The sequence below is a fragment of the Grammomys surdaster genome, unplaced genomic scaffold, assembly GCF_004785775.1.
Source record: "Grammomys surdaster isolate TR1022 unplaced genomic scaffold, NIH_TR_1.0 126059, whole genome shotgun sequence".
Taxonomy (NCBI): domain Eukaryota; kingdom Metazoa; phylum Chordata; class Mammalia; order Rodentia; family Muridae; genus Grammomys; species Grammomys surdaster.
The window spans coordinates 6,891,813-6,897,949 of NW_021620869.1; the positions used below are offsets into that span (position 1 = coordinate 6,891,813).

At 49.9% G+C, this 6,137-nt stretch overlaps 1 non-coding gene across 1 annotated transcript; it reads right to left on the reverse strand.

Annotated features, from left to right (window-relative positions):
• Nucleotides 1-4,826: 4,826 nt before the first annotated feature.
• On the reverse strand, nucleotides 4,827-4,958 carry LOC114610821. The gene has a single exon (XR_003709734.1). It is a non-coding gene; the product is annotated as a small nucleolar RNA SNORA17 (small nucleolar RNA).
• Nucleotides 4,959-6,137: the final 1,179 nt, after the last annotated feature.

The following is a 6,137-nucleotide window of genomic DNA, read 5'->3' on the forward strand; positions in this document are numbered from 1 at the left end:
GAGTGATAGTGAGTGATAGTGACAGTGATAGTGACAGTGATAGTGACTGTGATAGTAATAGTGATAGTAATAGTGAGTGATAGTGATAGTGTAGTAATAGTGAGTGATAGTGAGTGATAGTGAGTGATAGTGAGTGATAGTGATAGTGAGTGATAGTGATAGTGACTGTTTTTACTTGAAAGCAGTAGGCCAAGTGAGCATGTGAGATTTTACTTTTATTTACATAAAATCATTACACATGCTATCCTTGGCCTCCTAAGTTAAAACTCCTACGGACTCCTTCTCAATGCAGAGTCTTGAACTTTTGCTCTTTTAAAATGCCAATGACCCCCTCGCTGCCTGGGGAATGCACCTCAGGCTGAGACCTAGAAGATGGCCTTCAACACGCTCACACGTGCACAGTCTTCTGTGCCCCTGTAGGAACCACACACCTTATCTTAGTACAACTCCTTGTTCTCATTTGCTTTCATTTCCCCTGAAAAAACCATCCATGATGTGTGCAAGCTTGTTCCACAGGCTCACACCATGAAACATACATCCAGAACACAGAAAATGTAAACTCTGTGAGCCCCAATAACCAACATAGCCCGAGTGGACCACATAGCACTCCAAACATGGCACTGAGCCCAGGGGAGACAATGGGAGTCTGACTTCTCAACCACTGTCCACCCTGTGTACTCTCTGCCTCAACCCTTCAGTGTCAGTAAATTCTATTCTGCCCATTGTGGGTCCCAGATGTCTCCCTGCCTTCTTCCTCAGAGCTAGCTGGGAGCCTCTGCCCCCGTCTCCCTTTTCCTAAAGGCCCATCATAGCGTGACTCAATTACAGCTACGGTAAACAGCTATTCACTATGGATTCAGCTGTAATCACGTGCAATTATGTATACAACCTGTGTCAAGAGAAAAAGTCCAGGTCTTTATTTTGCAAAAGCTCCTGAGCCAGTGGAAAGAGAGACCTGAGATGGTGGTTTTTCTATTTTCAGCTGACTGGGTATTATTTCTGGGTGTCTGGAGTGTATTGCAGGGTAGGGTTTGTGTCTGCATTCCTGTAACTAGTAGAGACATTTCCTTCCCCAGGATGGATGAATATTATCTATCCCCAGGAGATCTGAGAAGGAAGAGAGACGTGGCTCTCTCCCTCCCCCCCTCTCTCTCTCCTTCCCTCCCCCCTCTCTCTGACTAGTGAGCTTCAACATTGACATTTTCTGGCCCCTAGACTGGTACTTGAGCCTTTCACCCTTGGTTCCTAAGATAGGACTCAGAGTGAAACTGCAAACCACCACAGCTGGTGGGTTGGTGGGACTTTGAGCCTAATAAATCCCATTCTAAAGACACTTTCCGTTGGCTCTAGAGAACCTTGCCACATGACCATCCACAGTGACCACAATACCTCACAGACAGGCTGCCAGGGTTGTCATCAAATCCATAGACTGGCTTCCAACCTCATACGAGGAAGAACTAGTAGACCGGAAACACAAGAAGATAGGGTATGCTTAGCTAGAGCTAAGAAATATTTCAACTAGGCAAGAAAATGAGAAGGAACAGATGCCTAGAGGGCATCTCAGGGTGTGCTGAAGAATGACGCTGTTCAGTCACGTAGTCCTCACTGGGTGCCTACAGCGTCCATACAGAACGAATGGAACAAACCAGCTGGACAGTGTCTCTCCCTCAAGAACTCCACAGCCCAGCCATGGGGCAGTCTAAACAGACCATGTTGAGGACCAACAACCACAGCCTCCCAGTCAGGACAGCAGATGGGGAACAGGTTACAGGTCTGTCAAGGTGCTAAAGTTTTTATTTAGCATGAGGTGACCTGTGGGTACCATGAGTAAAGGAGTTAGGAAGGAAGACGTTCTCAAGTTGGGATGTCGGGAGAGAGTGACTCTAAAGTTGGGCTCTGACAGGAGCATATGGGGTTGTGGGGGTGGCAGTGGTCAGAGACTTTAGGTAGGAGGGATGGTAAACACTGGTGGAAGCTAGGAATGGGGACATGAGCTATGCACAGAGAGTGCCACAGCGACATTTCAGAACCTCCCAGGCTACCTCGTCTAATCTCACCCCTCCAAGAAAACGAGGCCATTCTACAGACAAGAAAATCAACACAAGCTACTTGCATGATCTCCTCAGTCACAGAAGCTCCCACTGAAGGCAACTTGTCCTATCACTGAAAGAAACTCTACAGTTTCTTCTGGAAGATCTTCCAAGATATGAAAAAAGGAGAGGGAAGTCCATGAGGAGGGAGCTTAACACTAGCAGTCTGGTCTTCTTCCCAGGGTATGGAGCACTTGGGTGTCTAGTGGTCAGCTCCTCCTGGGGGGACATGCTTCTGAGCACAAGGCAAGAGGGCTCTGGGGCAACTGCCATGACACGTATGCCCAGGCAGCTGCCCTGAAGTGAGATAGGCAGGGGATGTCACACAATGAACATGCAGAGGTAAGGTAGGGCTACTGAATCCCCAGTACACTGGATCAGGACACTGGGCAGGACAATCAGTGGTGATCCACCCTGGATCCTAGGGGTATGTCTCTCAGCATGATGGAGACATTGCTGACGCTCGCTGGCTGGCATAATGTGGCCCATGTTCTAGAAAATTCTGTGTGATCTCCTGATCTGAGTACTTTACATTGTATGTGCTGTGCAGGTATGAATGCAGTGCTAGGGGTCAAACCCAGCATCTCAGACATGTTGGACAAGTGCTCCACCCCGAGCGTCATTAGTTCAGCCCAGATCTGTATCTGTGTGTGTGTGTGTGTGTGTGTGTGTGTGTGTGTTTACTGGTTCTTTGTGAATTCCACACACCATGTACCCAGTCTCACTCATCTTTCCCTCCCCTCATACCTGCTCTCCACCCTTGAAACCTCCCCCCAACAGAGAAAAAACTCTTTCTGTGGAAGCCATAGTGTGTCACAGTGTGTCCCACAGTATACCCCTTTGTCCACACTTCTTTGCTTGCAAACGTTCATCACAATGACTCATTGGTCTGGTACCAGGCCTCTGGGTTCTGCTGCTGTATCAATACTGGGACCTCACTAGGACTCCTCTTAGATATCCTGTTGTTGCCCTGTGTTATGGAGATCCTGCAGTTTTGAATCTGTAGGAGTGACCCCTTCATGCACTCTAGTGGCTCATTGCTGGGGTAGATATTGGGAAGGATTCATTCAAAGCCCTGGATCTGAACTAGTCAGCTCAAAGGCTCTCTTACTCTCATGTCCTCTGGGCAGCTCACCACCAACCCCTGCAACCAGGGCCAGCTCTGCTCTGCTGCCCAGGTGAGATTCAGGGCCCACTCTCCCAAGTGTTGCAGTTTGTGAAGGACATGGTCGGTTCTCCCACTCTTATGACCCTGGGCCAGCTCTCCTGCCTGCCATAGATAGTGAGGGATGAGGAAGAGATGAGGGCATCTCTCCCGCATCCCTCACTCATCTGTGCCACTACCCAGTAGACAAGAGGCAGGACTGGCTCTCCCATCCTCACACCCTTGGGGCTGGCTCACCTGCAAGGCCCCACCCCCACCCCCACCCCATACAGGGCCAGCTCTACTGTGCTGTCCAGGTGAGATACAGGGCCTGCTCTCCAGAACGCTGCAGCAACTGAGAGGCATGGTTAGCTCTCCTGCTCTGATGATCTCTGGCCAGTTCTGACTGCTGTAGGTGGCAAGGGCTGGGAGAGGGTGGGGGAGCAACTCTCTCTCGATCATGTCACTGCAAGTCAGACAGGTGACAGACAAGTGGTGGAGCCTGCTCCCCCAAGCTCACACACTCAGGGTGCACTCACCTGCACACACACACACACACACACACACACACATCTGCTATCAAGATCCACTCTACTGCTCTGCCCTGGCAAGGTGCAGGGCCCGTTCGTTCTCCCGAGCACTGAAGCTGGTGGGGGCAGGGATGGCCCTCCTGCTCTGATGATCTCCGGGCCAGCTCTTCTGCCTGCTGCAGGTGGTGAGAGGCAAGATTGGGGAAAGCAATATCTCTTTCTCATTCATGCCACCACACAGGAGACAAATGGTAGGGCCTACACTGGTATCCTGGGGGCTAGCTCGCCCACAACTCCCACAACATATGGGTCATTCTCCTGAATACTGCAGCTGGCTAGGGGCACGGCCAGTTCACCCACTCTCATGCTTCCAAGGGAAGGCTTTCCCATGATGCCCAGATGAGGAGTTGAACCAGTTCTGCAAATCCCTCAGATTTCAACATGTCTCTGGTGAGCAGCCCAGACCAGGAACATCTATCTGCCTGGCCTTTGGTGGACCGTAGACTCAGATATGCATCCCCACCCCGGGGCAGCACAGGCCACAGTCCCACCATGCTCCTGAGTGACATCACTGGCTACTCATATTAGGTTGTTCCTCACTACCCCTGAGACTCCAGCTCTGCCTCTCTTTATTGTGCCCGCATCCTTCTGTTTCTCTGTCTCTTCCATTTCTCTACCACTATTTACTCCTTTTAGTGGTACAGAGGTCTCTGAGTGTCAGGGGTCATCTTAGGAGTGGTCTCGGGAGTGCTATGCCTCAGTCTCCCATTATGGCACTGGGAAGGTGTAATCTCTGGCATGGTCTGCTCCACCAGGCCTCTGTGGTGCTGGACTTCTGATCATCACAGGCTAGTTCCTTATCCAGACCCCATGACAGTGGTCTGGTGGTCACTGGAGCTTGCTTCTCGCCAGGTGTGCTTAAGTGGCCTCATGAGAGGATCATGTATCGTCTCCCACCTGGGGCCCTCAGTACCAGGTGGGCTGGTTCTAATCTCCAGCTTGCTCTCTGTCCTTCGTGTTCATCGGGACTACATGATGCGTTGCTAGCTTTTTTTTTCATGAAATGTTAGGCTACTAATCATTCAGATGTTCATAGGTCAGAACACTGATCATAGACATAGTCTCTCTCCTCTCTGCCACCCATTGACACATATGTGACACAGCAACCACGCCTGCAAGGCTTCTAAGGACAGGTGTATATTATCTTTAAAAAGCACTTGTCCTGTCTCACAAGTTTGAAGGGTCCCTCAACCCTCTAAGTCATTCTGTTTCAGCTGCTTTCTCTTCTGCATTCACCAACATTCCCAACAACTTCAAATGCCCCCCCCCACTGCCTGATGCCTACCAGGCACTCTTTTTCTGGTTCCCCCCCACCCCCGTTCTGTTCCTTGAGGCATTTCTACACTGCAAACAGCAGATGGTCTCCTTGAGGGGAGTTCAGAGGAAGCCAATCTTCTCATTACCACAGCAAGGCCACAGTCTGAGAGACCTCTCTCTCCCCTACCCTGGGTAGGAGTCCCAGGTGAGAACCTAACCCAGCAATTAGTTAATGTCCTTTTGGTGTTGACCCTCTGTCTCAGATCTCCTTCTTCTACCTGAGTAGATTATAAAATGGTAAAAATCACAGCCTGCCAGTCTCTCCCAATGATTTTAAGCCATCTTCTTCCCAATAAGGTGTTCATAGAACAGTTCACACTTAAGAACATGTTCGTGTATGAGGAGTGAGGGGACCTTGACAAAACAAGACTTCTGTAGGAAAAAATGAAAACTGACAAAACACCCTGGTCCTGTTGGTGTGGACTTTTTGCCCATATCCAACTGGACCCCAACTAGCTGAGTTGCAAAGGCATCTGCTCAGGTAAATGGGGCAGCCCACCGAAAACTGAAAATTTTTTCTCAGGAGAATAAAGGCCAGTGTCCTCATGGCTGGATCAGAGAGCAGAGAAATATAACAAGAGATTGAGAAAGTACAGGCCCACTTGACTTCTGAGCAGTTTGTTTTTGAGACAGAGACTGTAGGCATCAAATGTCTCCTCCATGACAACCACACGACCAGTCTCCTGTGGACCACAAAGAAGCAGGTGGATGAAGACACATTTCCCTGATTCCTCCTGGTGTTGGGGTGGACTGTCCCTGTGGAGCAGAAGGACTCAGGAAGGCTAGCAGAGACATATCTATATCCAGCAGTTTTAGTCCCATTCTGGGCACAGGTGTCTCTATGGTGGATGAAAGACATCCATGTTAGCCCAGGGAGATCTGCTAGGCTGCTAAGAAGCCTACATCCGAACCCCTGTAACCTCTCAAAACACTGGTGACACAGTGGGGTGTGTGGTTTTCAGTCAGTGAAGCTACACACCCTTAGGTTAAATGGGT